The sequence below is a fragment of the Dermacentor variabilis genome, unplaced genomic scaffold (assembly GCF_050947875.1).
Source record: "Dermacentor variabilis isolate Ectoservices unplaced genomic scaffold, ASM5094787v1 scaffold_12, whole genome shotgun sequence".
Lineage (NCBI taxonomy): Eukaryota > Metazoa > Arthropoda > Arachnida > Ixodida > Ixodidae > Dermacentor > Dermacentor variabilis.
The window spans coordinates 61,031,189-61,049,824 of record NW_027460280.1 but is presented as its reverse complement, the minus strand read 5'-3'; the positions used below and the strand labels follow the sequence as shown (position 1 = coordinate 61,049,824).

Genomic DNA, 18,636 nt, shown 5'->3' with positions numbered 1-18,636 from the left:
TATACATACGTTTGCAGTTCTTTGCCAAGAGTTTCAATGAGCCATGCGCGTTTCTGATCGCCCAGAGTAGTGGGTGTTCCTGGTTTGCTCGCTGTCAAACGGCGTCTTTTTTTCTTTTTTTTCAGTTGTTTGATTTGTTGTTAGTTACGTTCTCCTGTTTTCGCTATGTGTTGTTTTTCTTACCCCCTTCACGCAATGCTCCAGTTGGAGCCTGTGAGCTATGTTAATAAATAAATAAAGAGCATGTCTCTTTACTAGACCTACACCTGCCACGGTGTATGAGAGTATAAGGTCGCGAATAAAAATTCGCGATTTCGCTTCCTTCCCGCAAAAGCAGCATTCCTGGTAGGTTATGGTGAATTCCCGCGGCAGATTTGAAGCACTTCCGGCGCAACATTTTCACTTTTTTATTCTTTTTTTTTTCCGCAAGCCGTTTGAATGGCAGGTATACGGAGCACGGGCGCCAGGTTTCTCACTGGGTAGATCGCGAGCAAATCTTGAGCCAATATCAATCCTATGGAACAGCCCGACTGCTTTGCCGAAGTCGACAGGAACTCGGCATGGTGTAATTTCCTCGCCCATGAGATTTGCCTCTCCCAGTTCGTCTGGTGGGCCACAAAAGTCGTCGTTCGCGCAGTTGTGGACGACGCATTTGCACATAAATTTTACGAAACGCTGGCATTCGAGTGCGTTTCAGGGACGACGTCCACTTCCGATACACGTTTTTTTTTTTTTGTGCAATGACACGACACCGGCGTGTCGGACGCTCATCAGTGATGGTTATTCTTGCTGTACACGCCAAACATAGCACCATGCATAGCACCAAACACGAGAAAGAAGAGGACATCGTGGCCGTGCCGACAGTAAACGGTTAAAAAAAAAAAAAAGGCTGTCGGAACGCGAAGGAGGCTGGGTGTACGCGCCTCTTAACCTGTATTCGCTCTTGTTCCTTTCGTACATTCCAAGTTCTGGCGCCCTACGTCATAAATATAGGTGCTCGCTCGCGGACTTGGTCGACCGTTCCGAACCTGCTATTGTAATTAAAGCAACTTCGGATTGTCAAAATGGTTCGCACACTTTATACGGCCTGTCGTAATTACAGACTGTATATAGGTGTGGCACAATAACTCAAAGCTGGGCTGTAGTTGGCAGCTGTTAGTATTCGTACAATTTGCATTGCGCGGGAAACACGCAAACCAAGGAGAAGAATAGACACGAGCGCAAACACTGACAGCTATTAGAGAGACCACCGTGGCGGGACTTGACAAATTATAAGGTTAACGCGTGGACAAGAGTCCTGTGTTCATCATACCTTGCTGGTGAAGCAGCGCACTGACACGGACACAGTGAAGACAAACAGGAAAAGACGACACTCGCTGCCTGTTTGTCTTCACTGTGTCCGTGTCAGTGCGCTGCTTCACCAGCAAGGTATGATGATCACTCACCAACTAGCCCAACTTTCCACTTTAAGAGTCCTGTGTGCAAAAAAAATGCGCAGCAGAAGAACTGAATAGCTGTAATTTCGGGAGGAAAATTTCACTTTTACTATTACTCGAGCGTTAAGTCGCTCACTGCGCGTCGACGTGCTAAATATGCATTAGTCAACGGAATCGGTTAAGTCGGACCCAAGATATTCAAACTTTTTGAAAAAAAGACCCATAAACGTATGCAGTAGGCGCGATCATCGAGGACAACACATACCTGCACGCTGGAATAGCTGCGGAGACTTTCTCGTGCTACTATAGCCCACCTTCAGGAAAGCCGCGCACAGGACGCCGGCGGTGCCCGGAATCGCCGAAACCAGCCGCAGCTGCGCGCTCCTGGGCGTTGACGGTGGCAACGGTCGACAGTCCGTGCTTACTCGAGCGCGCTGTTTACAGCCGCGTTTGAATCTCCCGCGTTTTCATCAAGGATTGAAAGAGAAGAAGTTTAATACAAAATTTACTTCGCCGCTTTTTATTCAACATTTCTTTCGGCGCTCCAATCCGTGAAATATCTCATTTCGCAAAACAATATGCAAGATACAAAAGCTTAAAAATAAAAATAAAGCGAGTGTGCGGCGGACGATGCAAAATGCCGCTACATTTTCGACCAATTCTCTTCAGTGGGTATGCGCGCTTACTTGAGGTCAGCATCGTCGTCAGCATCAAAACGGGCTTGTTGGCTTCCATTTACACATGGCGCATACCTTCTGTTGGAGATTGGCCAAGGGTGAAATGGAATAGGAAAAAATACGCTTAGTTCTCACAAGAAAACAATGTAAACAACGGGAATGCGGCCGAATTGAGAATACTTTTAGTTTGTAAGTGATATTTGCTGTTGGCCAGCCGTCTTTGCTAATAATATGTCCAGCATAAGGATTGGCTGCAATTTTCTCTTACGAACAATCTGGTCTAAAAACTTTTTGTGAACGCTAAGCAAGTCAGACAAGATTTGGTCAATACGGGCCAGGTTGCGCTTTGTTTTTCTTGTAAATGACACGAGTCGGATCCATCCACATAGTTGGCCTAAGCTCATACGCCAGAACGCTTCACAATCAAGAATTTCTGTCTGTCGCAATTAACTAAGACGTTATGTGCCTAACGCTAATTATGGAGTAAAAGCGAAGCTTCCATTTTTAAGGACGACAGTATTCGTGCAACAGATGGCGACAGCGTTGTGCGCTTCCTCACACATGCTCATCCACACTTCGCTTAAACATGTAATGCTCTTAAATTTTTCTAAAAATTACATCCTCACATAACAGGCAGCTGAATTTTCCTCGGGTTAACTTTGACCGGAGGTCTAAATTGATTGGGACTCTCACTACGGTGTGGATGATAATCAGATTGGAATTTTGGCACATAAAACCCTAGAATTAATTTTTTTTCAAGATGAACATCGCATGTCGTCAGACAGTTATAACGATGAATTATCCTTATTGATTAAGCGTTGCTTTTCTGTTCGATGGAAGATCTCGGGCGTCTCTTATCCTTATCCTTCTTCGTATCATGGCACGATTTTAACCATGCCGCTATTAGCAGTTAAACGCGACTTTCACCGGTAAAACATTAAAAAAAAAGAATAACAGAAGCTTCATTGCGACTTTTTCTCGCGGTGACAATAAAAAACAATAACAATGCATGGGGACGTGGCAAACAAGGGCTTACTAGCTTCGGCGTTTTAGCTATTTTCACTGCCACAATATCGTCCAATTATCGCTCGTCATTTCAAGTTGCACAGATAAACAAATTTTCATTACGAAGAAGTTACAAAACTGTATGAAGGCATCGTTTTTTGTTAACTCACTGGTTAGTGGCAATCACTTGCTTGCATTGTTTTACTGCTGCGTTGTCGCTATACGGCGTTCGGCTGACAACAGAAATGTTTAATTTACTTTTTCCGTTCGCATAAAACACCGTAACTGCTGCCTTCGATTAACGTAACTGACAGATCTAGATGAAGGACTGATTCATACTCGACGACTCTTTTCAGTTAAACTCATTGTGTTATACCGATGTCACCAGGGTCATTATCTCAGTGGCCAGTCAGAGATATCGCCGTGAACTTCCCGCGCTCTCTCGTGCTCCCGAAAAGCCCCCACCGTTGAGTGTAGTGGTCTACCTTCCAGGGCAGGAACTCGGTGAGAGCTGTTTCGCAACTATACACGGTTGCAACTATCGCGCTACCCGATCGGGTCCCGATAAGTCTATAGCGACGACAGCGCTCAATGACCCATTGAGACTGAGAATGTTTGCAGCTGTAGCCGTCAATTCCACTTATGTTGCACGCGCCATTCTTGTATGGCGAGACAGAAACGCGACACTGAGTTTTTGCGCAGCATCTAGGTTTTCCGCGTCTTTGTTTTGGACTCATGACTCGCCGTGGAGGCGTAGTGGCCTTGGTATTGCGCTGCTAAGCCCGAGGTCGAGGGATAACATCCCCGCCGCGGTGGCCCCATTTCGGTGTGGGCGAAATGCAAAGTACGCCCGTGTTTGGATGCACGTGGATGTGGATGACCACATTCGAGTCTGATGTTATGGAACTTTGACTAGTTTGTCTATGCATGCAAGGAAAAGAAAACGTGATTTTAGGTGCTTTCTATATGTGTGATAGATTTACTTTAACAGAAGAGATACTATTGGAAACAGAGATATTAGGTGAACGAAAGACCCTGCTCACAATGCTCCAAACAATCGGTTTCTCTGTGTACAAGGCAGTCAGGCTCGTTGTGCGGGTTTTAGTTTGAGTGCAGTTTCGCAATCAATTTCGGCGAAAAAAGAAATAGTCAACTGATCGAAAGAAATAGTGCAAGAGCGGCACATACAGAAGGTCACGACACATAGGATATAAAGTATAAACAACAGGCCGTTTACGCTTGGAGGGATGTCGGCAAGCACTGTCACTTGTACCAAGGTTGCCGGTTACGTGCACGCCGGGCTCCGAAAGCCAGACAGTGCAAAGCACGCCGAACATCGAGCTATGGTCAAGCCAACAAGAACAAACAGTTGGCCAAACTTGTACGAGTGTTTAGTGGGGGCTGTTAACATGGGATTTTTCTCAGGAGTAAACGTCAGTTTGAAGTCGGCGCGTGTCCAGTCGTTTTCTCGTCTCTGTTTTTCGTCTGGCGTGCGCTGTTACGACAACCATGAGCAGCAAGAAAGTTCGTATAGATCGAATCAATGATTTGCATTTTGGTCACTGCGCTAGATTTATCGCAGTACTTTCTCAGGACGTTGCGGACGGAAAAAAATCTTCTTAAATGCGTCGTAAAACCTAACCACTGACAAAAGTTGCAACGAAAGTCGGCATGAAATAATGTTCATTAAAGTGTTAACTAATGCAGTGAACCAAGGTTCACTGCAGTGATTTAGAGCAAGGTTCCTTGCTCCACGCAAGGCTGGCGGAGAGCAGTATCATACCGTTAAACGCAATGTCATGGGATCTAAATAGCGCGAAGCTTGTTTGAGTTAGGGGGGGGGGGGGGGGGCAGCGGTAGCTATTGACAAACGCATGGTGTCGTCGCCTGTAGCTGTTACTTCTCTGTGTCATAACAACGAAGGCGATGTATGACATGCTTGTCGAGGGAAGAATGCTGACGGGAGGGCACACAGAAGTACGATACATATGTCTAAATACATTTAAGGCTTCTATGCCCTTTGTGTGACAGTGGCACGTACCCATTGGGGGTATTTGTCATGACTCCATGGGCACATACGCAATGGCACATACCCATGCAGTGACCCAAGAATGGTTAGCCCAAAAATAAGAAATTGAAGAAATCAAATGAGCTGTTGAATATCATGTACTATTCCATTAAGATGTCTGTGTGCTTTAGAGGTTCCCATGAGCCGACATTATGTATGCACAGGTCGTCGTGTTGTGTTTGATTATGCAGAAGCGAGGTGCGCTTAATGGCGCTACTTCGTCGCTCAATATTCAGTGCTATATAATTTATTTACTTACGTACTTATTTACTTATTTACACCCCCACCCCCACACGCACACTTCGGTGTTCGGGGAGGGGGGGGGGCACAGGCAAAAAAGCTAAAAAAGTTTCGCTTTAATTATAAGAAATAAAAACACAATGTAGCAACCCAAACTGCTAGAGGCAGCGCAAGTAGCACACATGCGATGGTATAGAGACCTGCTTTGCAGCTCGGCACTCACCTTGCGCTTCAGGCATCAGTCCTTGGGCTGTGCATGTTGACACGTTTTATAAGCGCCTGTTCGGGAGGCTTTTGTTTCGCTTTGTTTGGTTTAGGGCTGCGAGGTCTCCCGTGCTCCAGAATATAAACAATGCGCTTCGACGTTGGTGTATTTGTTTTCGGAACCAGACTCATCCGGTTGTCGACTGCCAGAAGTGAGCCGGACAACTCATGATAAAGCATCTGGGAAGCTGGCGCCGCCAGAAGAGGGTGAGGGAAGCGCAGTGGCGGGATCGCGCCAAAGAGCAAAACAGGGCGTCTTCACGAGAAAGGCGGAGGCCGCAGATTACACGCGCGGAGCTGCAGTGATAGCGGCGATGACTTTTTTTTTTTTTGCCAACCCCTGTGACCGCTTGCGAACACCGCTCACAGGCATGCGATATATTTGTGCAACGCTGCGTTATTAAACAATTGTTTTATTTCCCAACAGCTCCGATGCATGCGCAGAGTACTTCGAGCTGATACAGTTGTTTACGACGCGCTCACACTGCCCGGTCGACAAGTCTAGCATTTCTATCTTCCGCATGGCGCAAGTTTGCTTCGTTGTGCCTTTAAGAAGAAAAAAAAAGTCACGATTGCATTTTTTAAATATTTAATATGTTGGTTATTTTGCAGGCCGTTAACTGGCTGGACTGACAAATATTCATCTGTACATATGTCATGTGATATAATACGTGTCACCATACGGGTCATGACGTTCTTTTTTTTTTGTTATTGCTGTTTCAATTTTGTTTGCTTTATGTGCTCGCGCTGTGTACGTTATTTTGCGCGAGCGTTACATCGCTTTTTACGTTACCGTGAATTGCACTTTTCATTCCTTTCCCGATAACTCTTTGTATTGATTTAGCGTTTTTATTTTTTACACTGTTTTGCAAGCATGTGATCATTACGAACATTTCTAGCTCTCACATATCTGTTTTCTCTTGTCATTTGTTCAATGACGCCCCCCTTACTGAATGCTCCCCTTGGGGCCTGTAAGATACATTGAAATAAATAAATAAATAAATAAATAAATAAATAAATAAATAAATAAATAAATAAATTGTCTTGCGCCTAGACTGAAACACGGCCTAAATGATTCTACAGTTATGTATTACGCATCGTAGTAGTACGCATGTAGTACGCAACCAGGAATCGAATCCGAGGCCTCGGGCTCAGCAGCATGCAGAAGGCCGTAGATACTGAGTTGAGTGTGCAGGGCGCCGACTTCAACTATACCCCTTTGCCCTGACAGTTTAGTGAGGTGGGTGTACGGGATGGGGCAGGGACGCGTAGGACAGCCTCCAGACTCTACATGTCAAGTAATGTTGGTTAATAACGGAAACTCTGGCACGTATACGACGCTCTCCACGTGCAAACGATTTCTATCTTGAGTAGCGCTCCATGAGCGCGCAATCTACGAATGACTTCGCCTGCCCAGTGGCATCGAAGGAAGGGGCGAGGGAAAGAGGGCAGCCTTTGGCACGGTTGTCTATTCCGACCGACCAGGAGACTGAAGTGGGTGGCAAGTGTCTGTTGCACTCCCGCTGGACGTCCTCCTATCCAAACAACACTCACAACGCACCCCTGCGATTGCAGACGAGGTGCATGCCCTCGCGTGCCCACGAACGGCGGCGAGTATGTGCCAGGGCCATGGAAGGTGTTGGTGTCACCCTACGTTCGTACGTCGCATATTCTAGGAGGGGCATAATTATCGTGCAGAGTCGTTCTCTTTGCGCTCGCACTTCAAGATACATTTTGGGTGCCGTGCCTGCCTGCAGGCCATGCCAGCGAGGACATTCATTAGGCGTAACTGAAATCCCCACACTTGTACGCGCGTCAGCACTGATATTGGCCTATGTCGGCTGGCTTCCCGGAAAGTCAACGGCATGTAGCGTGGTCGCTTTGCTCCTCAGAGGAAAAAACTCGCGGTTGCAGCCACCTTTGACTTACAAGTGGCTCGCAGCCCAGCGGCAACGAAGTATTAAGCGAGGAGCAACTGACGGCGCTACGTAAAACCTGCACGCATAAGACGAGAATAGTAAGCCTATATTGCGCATTCAAGCCGTTTTCTGCATTGTCGTTCAGCACATTTGCAATGTATCCAACTAAGCCAGAAACAAATTCTTTTAAGACATTGCACTTCCCTGGGCCATCATTCTCACTAGTTCTGCGCATCTGTGCATGCGCAATGGAGTCGCATTGTGACCGACGCCGCATCGGCGTGCTCTCCTGAATCGGATATGATATCTTACTGAACCCTGTAGCGAAGTTGTATTAGCTAATGAAAAGGTGAGTGTAGTACATAAAACCATCGTCGTTCCGTGATCAATTTTAACCCTGTCTGTAGCGATATATGCCCAACTGCGCAGAATATGTTGGTTGGGTTATTAGTCATCTTACGATACAAGTGAAGGGAAAACATGGGGAAGGCGGGAGATGGAAATTCAAGACGATGAGGAAAACGAGAACAAGGTCAAAGAAGGATCCAGCGTTTCGACAAGTGGACTTGTCTTGTGCTTTTTGCTACAATAAAAGTTAAGGAGTATATAAATAGCAATATTGTTACGTGGGAAAACGCAGACGCGACGATATGTACAAGTATATTTACAGATCGATACGCTGCACTAGGCCAAAAAGCAACAGCCCACGCTAGCCGTACCTCGTCGTCGTCGTCTTCGCACCACTGACCTCTTCGTCCTTGGACATCGGGAATACTGGTCCGTAGCAATATGTATTGCTAAAAAGATGAACAAGTGTGTGTCGTAAGAAAGCGAAGCAGAATTGTCCGTCTTGTTGTTGTTGTTGTTGTAGTACTAGTATAGTAGCAGTAGTAGTAGCAGCAGTAGTCGTAGCAGCAGTACGTTGTCTTTCTGTTGCCTAGTCCTTTTTCGCTTCTAGTAAAGAAGGAAGCTGAAATAGCATCCTTCCTTATGCTGGTAACATTCTTTAACTGGGGCAGCTGTGATGCATCCAATATGTAAAACCTGTTAGTAGTCACTTATTTCAAGTAGACTATACTTTCATGTCACATTTTCCACCCAAGACCCGGTAGTTTCTTTTTTGCCAATCACAAGACGGCTGATTAGATTTTGCGACATCTAATATTGCTTCGTTCTTTTCAACCGCCAATATTGGATAAAGGACACCACCATCATGGTGTGCACGCTTGCAAGTGAGAGGCGTCAATTTTAGAAGTCTAGCTTTTACGAGCGGCACGCGTATTGAATGAACATCGTTCTGCGTATATTTGAACGTAGGTGCGCAGGAAACAATCCAAGAAGATTGTCCAGCACGTTGACAAACAGGGCAGTCAACGGAACCATATATATTCGCTGCTGTGGCCTGTTTGCAGACACAATCTGATGTCTGAGAACAAAAGAGTGCACTTCTAAAGGGTAAAAAATGGACGCTACTACGACTGCAATAAAACCCCTGTTTTTTACGATAACACGGGACCGTTTTGACCCCTCACGGGAGCCTTTTTCACAAAGACGCTCATGTGGCTCGCTTAACCCTTTCAGTGTCGTTTTTTTTTTTTTTCGCATCATGTCTTTCTTTTTTTTTCTCGGATAATAGAAAGCTAACACAACGGTTTATTTTTGGTTGTACAGAAAAGAAAAATGACGTGGATAATGACAAATGCTCCCTTGATGTAGTTTTCACATTCGTATCTGTCAAAAGGAACAGGGCAGGATAGAAACGCCGAAACATACCGGTACGTCAAGGAACGGCGAAAGGGCTAAATAGGCCTGAACCTGCCGCGGTGGCTTAGCGGCTTTGGTGTTGCACTGGTAAGCACCAGGTTGCGGGATCAAATCCCGGCCGCGGTGGCCGCATTTCTAGGGGGGTGAAATGCAAAAAACGCTCGTATCCGGTGCACAAGGGGCACGTTAAAGAAACCCAGGGGGTCAAAATTAATCCGGAGTTCCCCACTAAAGCGTGACTCATAATCAGGTCGTGGTATTCGCACGCAAAACCTCAGAATTTAGTAAATAAAACTAGTAAGTAGGCCCGAATACAGCGAGCAGGCGGGCAGCAGAAGCAGATCAGTGGACATAAACCGGCGGAAGATTGTCATTACTCTTACTCAGCGCGTGCTGAGTAACCTGTATTAACAGCGACTCAAGATAAGCGCGCTGTGATAAGCCCTTTTCTCTGGTAATAATACATACCTTCCTCCAATCGATATCGTGCCTCTTTGATGCAACATGCTCAGATAAACCGCTATATTTCACATGTCGCTTCCTTATACGTCGTAGTCGTGCACTTTCAGCCGTCTTTTAATGTCGCTGGTTCCGCCGATGTACCCATAGTAGGCATACGAAATAATGTATACCACACCTGGGGATATCTAATGCGTAGCATTACATGGCCAGTCGGTCGCACTATTCCAGAAAAACCCATTTCCAAATACAGGGCGGGAATGCGCAGTTTAAGCTCCATGTCTGCGCGGTTGATAGCTGCCATTCAGAGTATAATGACAAGCGACCCGCGCGCGACAACAACAGTCGCGCGGGCACAAAACGTTCTATGATCCCTTCCGCTTTCGCCGTTCCCCATACGGCGTACGTAGAAAGGAGGCGTTAAACCTAGGCCAGAAATGCCTAAGCCTACGCCCCTGGTTAACACCCGACCAGTGCATGAGGACGGAAGGTTACTAAAGGGGACTCAAAACGAGAGAATGTGCAACTCGTGCACGAATTACGCATGCACGCGCAGCCGTTCCCCCCCCCCCCCCCCACTGCCTATTAAGGCATTAGCGCGTTGATTATGACGCGACGAACATTGTGCAAACAAATTAAGCGGAACCTCTCGGAACAGGAACTGTCGCTGAGCATGTGCTGGTGGGCTAGTTGGTTAAGCATGATTACAAAGACGGCGCCGAATAAAACAACACACGAAGAAAGGAGACACGAGACAAGCACGTAGGCGCACTAACAACTGAGTGTTTTATTTCTTGACATAGTAATACATAGCGTTCTTGACATAGCAGCTATATATTACTATGTCGAGGAACTGTCGAAGATATGCGTAGCATTATATGGCGGTCGGCGTGGTGCAGAATGTGTTCGGCAAAAAAAAAAAGAATATACGAACATGGCAGATGACGATAATCGTTGTGGAACAAGATACGCCCAAAGGGTTCAATGTTTTTTAAAGTGTGCATATCTATAACCGGCGCTGCAACTGCGCTTCTAGAAATTTCGCGTCTGACGTCAGTTTTAGAAGCGCAGCCAGACGAACCTCACGTGAGTCTGTCGGCCGACGTGCTGACTGCGCTGTTATCGGCCGCACCAGTCGCATCTAACTGGAACGCCGAACACAAACAAGTGATAGGGGCTGCAAAATGGCGTTAAACGACGCAAACGCCCATGGCAATGTGCCTGCTGTAGTATACTATAGACGTCTCGTGAACATTGCATTACGACTTTTATGTACTACATACGCAGAGTGGTCATTTTTAAGTCTTACGGAATTTTGAGAAATTGCCCCTGCAGATAGCATAATCGTATACGATTATGCTATCTGACTTTGAGGTGAATTATTCAGAGGCGGACATGCACGATGAATCAAAACACATCCGATGTGTTTCGATTCATCGTGCATACAGCTCATCAATACAATACAATACAGCTGTATTGTATGCACATCGTGCATACAATACAGCTGATGATCAGCTGTATTGAAAAATATTCACTAATTATCTTCTGAAAATTCATTTTAATTAGGTTGTTGCGCCTTGCCAACTCACCGGCTACAATTTGTAAATTGCAATAGGTGCCACAAAGGAACTAATTAGGAAGTTAACTAGTGTTTTTAATTAATTGGATATGTGTTTAGATTTCTCCTGCAAGTAATTTTTGTCTGTGTGGATATTCCAGCTCAAGTACTAGAGTTATTTTGCCCACCACAGGCGGCGTTTTTTTTTTTTTTTACAAATATGATCACCCGGTATGTACACAGGGTGTACCTTGAGCCAAGAATTCAAAAAATTAAAGGCTCGTCGGAAGCGAATTGAACCGAACGCATACTATTCGCACTGGCCTATAGTAACTCAGGCAAATATTTGTTTTACCCACATTCACTCATTAATGAAGTTTAATTGCCCAACTTTTTCATTATTAGCTGAGGACCGAAAGTATGATACGCAGATTTGTAGAGCACCTTCAGAAACCACCTATCGAGTTGTTTCTTGTACGATACGTCTCACGTAGTCCTTTGTTCCAGGTTACAAAGAAAGCCCGCGAAATATTTAAAAAAAGAAGACACGTGACGGAGCGCTTGCCCAGTGGTATCGTGCTGCTCTCAAGCGTGCGTTCGGTGAACAAGGTCGGCTCCCGTCGGATGACGGCGAAAATGCATGCTGCTGGCCGAGCGCGGCCGATGAGATAAAGAACGCCCTGCTGCTTCCCCGTCGCCAGTCACGATGCGAATAGTATGCGTACGGTTCAATTCGCTTCCGACGCGCCTTTAATTTTTAACATCTTCGCTCAAGTTACGTGAGACACTTTGAATACTTTGTTTAGCGCAAAAAGACAGACACAAGAAAGACGACAGGACAAGGCGCCTTGTCCTGTCGTCTTTCTTGTGTCTGTCTTTTTGCGCTAAACAAAGTACGTGAGACACCCTGTATAGTCTTTCTGACTTCGTGACTTTGACGGGCACAAGAGTTTTTTCGTCGTGAGTGTACCGTCGCTTCGTTCCGTAACGATGGAAGGGCAAGAGAGTCGATGAGACTGCGGTTCATCGGAATGAATGAATGAATGAATGAATGAATGAATGAATGAATGAATGAATGAATGAATGAATGAATGAATGAAGAACTTTATTTTCACAAAGGATTTATATCGGAGAAGCGGACGCGGTGTGGCTCAGTGAAAAACTGGGGATGAAAGGCTTCAAAATAAGTTCGTTTCCTTAGACGAGCGAAAAAGCTGCCTCGTGGATTTCCGTAGGACCTATTTTGAATGAATGACCTAAAAAAAAAGAGAAATATGTGTGGGGCGTCTCATTTTTATTTAACATTTAATTTTAAAGGTTATGCAGCTTTTAGAAAAATGGCTTGGGGAACATAGCATAATTCAACCACATGAGTTGGACTACATTGAAAGAAGATTGTTACTTGAACGGAAAATCGCAATTTACAAGTAGCTTTCCAATTAATGGCTTTGGGTGCACATCTCAATTACTGAATTTAAGTCGGCCAATTCTTAACGCGTGCACACTTATTCGGATTCCTGATACGGCACCGTTTCTAGATTTCCGTCCTGAAATCGGGGGCGCGGATATATAGGCCAGTGTGCGCGTGTTTCGTCGCACGAATTGTGGGCGAGCATCTCGAAACTGGTCCAAGGATTTTGAATAGACGGAGGTGACTTCATTAATAAGTACTGCGCTTGGATTCCGCAATCGCAACCTGTGCTCTAAAATAATTAAATAAAGATTAAGTCAGCTTTGTTATTAGATAATCAAATAGCGCGATTCGTCGAGCACTCGTGTAGTTAGTTCTCTTTATGGTAGTCCAACAGACGCGGCGGAACTGCGCCTTCTGCGGCAGGCTATTTTACACCGAAGCTCTCTCTGGCCAAGATCCCGGGTTTTCGTCGTGGCGTGACGTCGACAGAAAAGTATCATCATCAATGGATCATGCCCCCAAATGCAATGGCTCACAGTCCCGCAAGGCAGAGGCCGCAATCGCTCAGCAAGTGAAGCGAACAGTGGATACATTCTTTGGAATCACGTGTACAACATACATAACACTGAAGCATACGTTTCAATAAAGAACAAGCTCAAAACAAGCATCCGAACCACACAAACGATGATAAGGCGCTGCTGCGCCTACGCGCAATGCGAAGCGCGTAGCGCTTCTCGCATTCGTTTCCCGGTAAAGATTACTGTTGCGCAAGACGCCGCGGCGACGGCAGCTTGACTGTAGCATACGAAGCAGGGAGTGACGTAACTACACTTTCGCACGTAAAAGAAGAACCCGCCTAGCAACTTATTTGTTTTGTGACAGTGCTATAGGGGAAGGCCGCGTATAGTGAGGACTCCTGTAGAGCAGCGTGCATACCAGGCGCGGCGAATTTCTCTTCTCTCTGGTCCGCTCTTTGTAGGTGCACGCCGAAACGTCTTAAGCTAATAATTAAGTGCATGCGAATGTCGCCACGTGAATAATTTCAACCTCCGTCGAAATGGGTAATCGTTCTAGTTGCCGTTTACAGCTTCGCTGTCCAACCACCTTGACAGCATGTATTGGAGACCATTTTTTTTTATAAACCTTCGTAGCCTAGCCAAGAAAGAAAAACAGAGTACAGCCTCCCTCACAATGCCCGTATAGGTTCCGAATGCTACAGATTCTTACATTCTTACAGCTATCGTCTCTAAAATGCTACACCGATAACGCATGACTTTTAATCAGCCGTATCATAAGAAGCCAACAAACACTGACACCAAGGACAACATAGGGAAAATTACTTGCGCTTAATAAATCAAATAAAGAAACGATAAATTATAGGAAATTAAAGTGGATGTAAAAACAACTTGCCGCAGGTGGGAACCGAACCCACAAGCTTCGTATTTCGCGTGCGATGCTCTACCAATTGAGCTACCGCGGCACCGTTTTCCCATCCACTTTCTTGGGTATTTATGTGTCCTAGTAGAACCCTGGGAGTGTTAGCCAGCGCCACCACTCACAGACCTTGGCGGCGGACGTGGAACGTCCTTTTTGCCGCAGGCGTCACGAGAACGTGATCTTTTTGGGTGAAGGCAACTGGTCAATAAACCCACATATGCTACCTGAAGGCATCAATGTTGCCGGATTCGAGACCCTCGTTATGTAATAAACGAGAATAAAGGGGGTTAACCGAGGGGCCCGATTTGCCGTGTGACACAATTATAAATGCTACCAAACAGGGTTTTTACCTAAAATTAGCGACCGCGGCCGCCGTGAGTCATTCAAGATACTTTTTATTCATATGGCGTTCTAATGAGTGCCATATTTTGTGACGTTATTCTCCCTCTTGCGCATATTTGTTTCCTTTTCTAAGTGACAAGGACTAGCCGGTGCCACCACAGAGGCGCCAACCTCTCCCAGTATTCATTTCAATAATAAAAAAAGCCTACCTACACAAGCCGGCCAACTTACAAAATAGTGGGCAACACAAAGGCAAACGCGCTTGCATGTCCAGGGTGCACGGTCTTCTTGCAAGCACCTGCAGTGTGAAATATGCATAAAGCAGTTTCGTCAATCTCTCATCAAATGGATTTGGCTCAGTAAGAAAAAATGAAATTATGGGGTTTTACATGCCAAATACTCGTTCTGATTATGAGGCACGCCGTAGTGGGGGACTCCGGAAATTTTGACCACCTGGCACTCTTTAACGTACACCTAAATTTAAGTGCACGGGTGTTTTCGCCCCCATCGACGTGCGGCCACCGTAGCCGGGATTCAATCCCGCGACCTCGTGCAGCCCAAGACCATAGCCACTAAGCAACCATGCATGGCGGATGACTTAAATTGGCTCAGTTGCGTATGGCGCTTCGATCTCTTTTCTCTCATCCTAATTTGACAAACAGAGATAATAATAAATAAATACAGCAAGGTTATCGCTGTGTATGATCAAGGATATATTGTGTATTCTTTAGGTTTTGTTCTCCTTGGCGTGCTGACAGTATCGCCAATTGCTTGCAGTGTCCGCCCCATGGCGAGGGCGCTGTGAGGGATTCATTTTCTCAATCGTCATGTTTGTTTATGCCTTCTGCATGCTGTGCCACGAGCGTTTGTGCCTCCCGAGACGATGAGCTTCGCGTGCGACCTATCGTCGGCTTGTTTGTTTGCTGTCGTTCGCGTCGCACAAAAGGTTGCTGGCGTCCGTGTTTACAAGCACGTCCACAGGATGACGAGACGCTCTTGCAGTTGTCGGCCACAGGAACCATCGCCTGATTGCCGTTCACTTCAGGTCAAGAGGTGTCGGGATCTGAACATATGGAATTACGTGCGCCTCATTTATGGCGGCATTCTTACGATTTGCCGCGGCTCCCTTATCCGGCACTCGTCGCCTTTGGCCGTTTGGACGGAGCCCGTACCGGCGGCTATCGCTTATCGAGATGGCGAACGAAGGCGTCCTGGGCATGGGCAAGTTCGGGTTTCTGTTTGCCGAGCATTGTTCTTTTAGGCGCGAGGTGAGGTACGTGAAAGGAATGACGTATATAGGAGATGGAAAAGTGGCAATTGTTAATTTTTTTTTAAAACTACAGTTGCAAACACAGAGCGAAGAAGCCTTCCAATACACCACGCTGTAAAATCGTGACATACCTCCACTTCGCCGTAACAAATGTGTTTGAAAGGAGCCCATTTTAGACCAAAATAGCGTGATAGATGTAACGCCGGCACAGTCAAGCCCTTCCTTTTTCATAGATCGCACCACTCCCTGCGCTGTTTGGTGTCGGCCCTTGCCCAGAGTTTAGAGTTGCGAAGAGCATGGCTGTGCATCTTCATTTTATTCCTAAGCTGTTCGTGCGCTCCCCCAGGCGGTCGTTGATGCATCGTCCCGTTTGTATAACTTAAGACTTGTCACGGCTCAAAGAGATCTCGTATGCATGCCTCCACAGGGCACAAAGCGGCGAGCTTCTTTGGCACCCTCGCCGCTGGCTGCGGAGCGCGGGGAATTGGAGCGCACAATCGTGCCAACTCGGGAGCTTTCAGTACGTGAGGAATGACATAACCGCTAGCCACCATTCTTTAGGTTATACCTGACTCGGGTCACATTGGACAACGGCTTTGATTTTTCACCACTTTGATTTTTTTCCCCCATTGTGGACGCGTTACGTAACGGCTGTCAGTTTAGATTTTCAGCTTCTGCGGCAGGGACTCAGCTATTGGGAGAAGCCAATAAAAAAAAAAAAAAAACCTGCTGGCGCAAAAAGTGATGCACGACATTGATGCAGATAAGCTTTTTTTTTATCGTATCAACAGGCTTATAAAAGGCTTTCAAACAGCACATTAACAAAAGAAAACTTGGGGTGTGGCTAATGATGACGTGTCCAAAGTGGGCTCTAAAGTGGCCCGAGTAAATATTTGAAGGATATCACACTCCACATGAAATTTTGTCGATACGTGTGTTGGTAAAGTTCCACAAAAATATATATCGTTTCTAGTGTGAAAAAAAAATCAAGGGCGCAATCACAGTGCAATCACTACCTTGGCATTGACGTGTAGTTCATGCCACAGCACAGTGCACCCTGGACAACTCACATATTTCTTTTTGATGGGTCTTATTGCGCAAATATTGTTGATTCATTTACTTAATGACACATTCATCGCCCTGCGATCGTTAAACACTGGCAGCCATATGCCGCGTTGGGATTCACGGAAAACCGCAGATTCAGGCGAGCAGCATTTTATCACCTCCAAGACGGCGCTTGCTATTTCTACTTAAGATGCCATTTTTGTTGGCGTTGAATTTCTTAGCCCCCAGATAATAGTGGCGGCATGGCAAGTTCGCATTCACAGAAGGCATATTATACAGGGCGTCCCAACTAACTTTAGCCAGAGTTTAAAAATATGCCGATGTACTCTAGTACGACACGACCAAATGCGCGTCGCTGACTATTGTGTGGGGCAAGTCACACTATACTTTATATTCTGCTTAATTTCGTAATTAGTAAAGATGAATTAACCAACTTCCGAAGCAACGAAGCTACGCAAAAATATTCCAATCAGAAAGTTGTAGAGCGCTTTGCGAAACGTCCGACTAGACAGTTTCTAACTTTCTATCTTTTAGGCATTAGTGTTTTCCCGCTTACTGCAGATGCCCGCGAAATACAAAAAAATAATATCACGCGACATGTCCGCTTGCGCGCCGTGATTTCAGTGCTCCCAAACGATCCGCGTACAAACGAACACAGCATTTGGCCGGGTGTGCTGCCGCTGCGCCTGCTTATCGCTACCATGAGCCTCCGCGAGGGAAGCACATCGGTGGCGTAAATCGCACAGCAAACGCCTGCGTCCCTGCCCTGTCGCCTTTTAAACGACAGCGCACCCTTCTAGATGCTATGTTCGTTTGTACGGGAAATGCTTGGGAGCGCTGCAATCACGACGGGCAAGCGGGCATGTGACGTGGTACATTTTCTTTATTTCGCGGGCATCTGCATTAAGCGGGAAAACGCTAATACCTAATAGATAGAAAGTTAGCAATTGTCTAATCGGACGTTTTGCAAAGCGCTCTACAACTTTCCGATTGGAATTTTTTGCCAAACTTCGTTGCTTCAGAAGTTGGCTAATTAATCTTGACTAATTATGCAATTAAGCAGAATTAAAAAACAGTGTTACTTACTCCATACAAAAGTGAGCAACATGCACTTGGTCGTGTCGTACTAGCGTGCATCGGCATATTTTTAAACTCTGGCTAAAGTTAGCTGGGACACACTGTATATTGAGCAGTGTGAGCATAAACTGACGGGTGCCTGGAAAAATTATTTTAAAAAAGTGAGTCATGTAAGTGCCCTGCGTCGACATAAGTAAGCCCGTCCTGCTTTCGCCGTAGTGCCGCACTTCATTAACCGCGTCGATGGATTTGAAGACCACGAAGAGGGACGAAAACACAATGGAAGGCAGTAAGACCTTGTGTTTCCTGCCCATAAGCCTCACCACGAGACTTCGATAAGTACCAATGAACGCCAACTACTCGATACGTGTGTGTTATTTATTCACGCATGCTTGTATGACGGGCGCGCATTTCTTAGACTGACCATAATTTTTTTTAAAATTTGCCTGTAGTAGATAGCACAATACTAGTTTTTCAGCTGGATTACTCGAATAGGCGGACATTACTTGTGTCAGAAATCAGAATTTACAGTCGACTAGTGAACAAATTCTCACTAATTAAGTGTTCCCCTAATTACTTTACGGCATATATTGCAATTTACGAACCGTAGCCGGTGACCTCACAACGCGATACCATTTGGA

At 45.9% G+C, this 18,636-nt stretch overlaps 1 protein-coding gene across 4 annotated transcripts in view; it reads left to right on the top strand.

Annotated features, from left to right (window-relative positions):
* Positions 1 to 18,636, top strand: part of LOC142566280 (uncharacterized) — a 63,563-nt gene that overhangs the window by 38,362 nt on the left and 6,565 nt on the right. The window contains exon 1 of one of the 4 annotated variants that reach the window (XM_075677169.1): positions 8,927 to 9,064. The exons of the other annotated variants lie outside the window; for them this stretch is intronic. The gene's annotated coding sequence lies outside the window, so the exon portion shown is untranslated. Of the gene's footprint in view, positions 1 to 8,926; positions 9,065 to 18,636 lie in introns of those variants that run through there. 4 annotated transcript variants of the gene reach the window in all.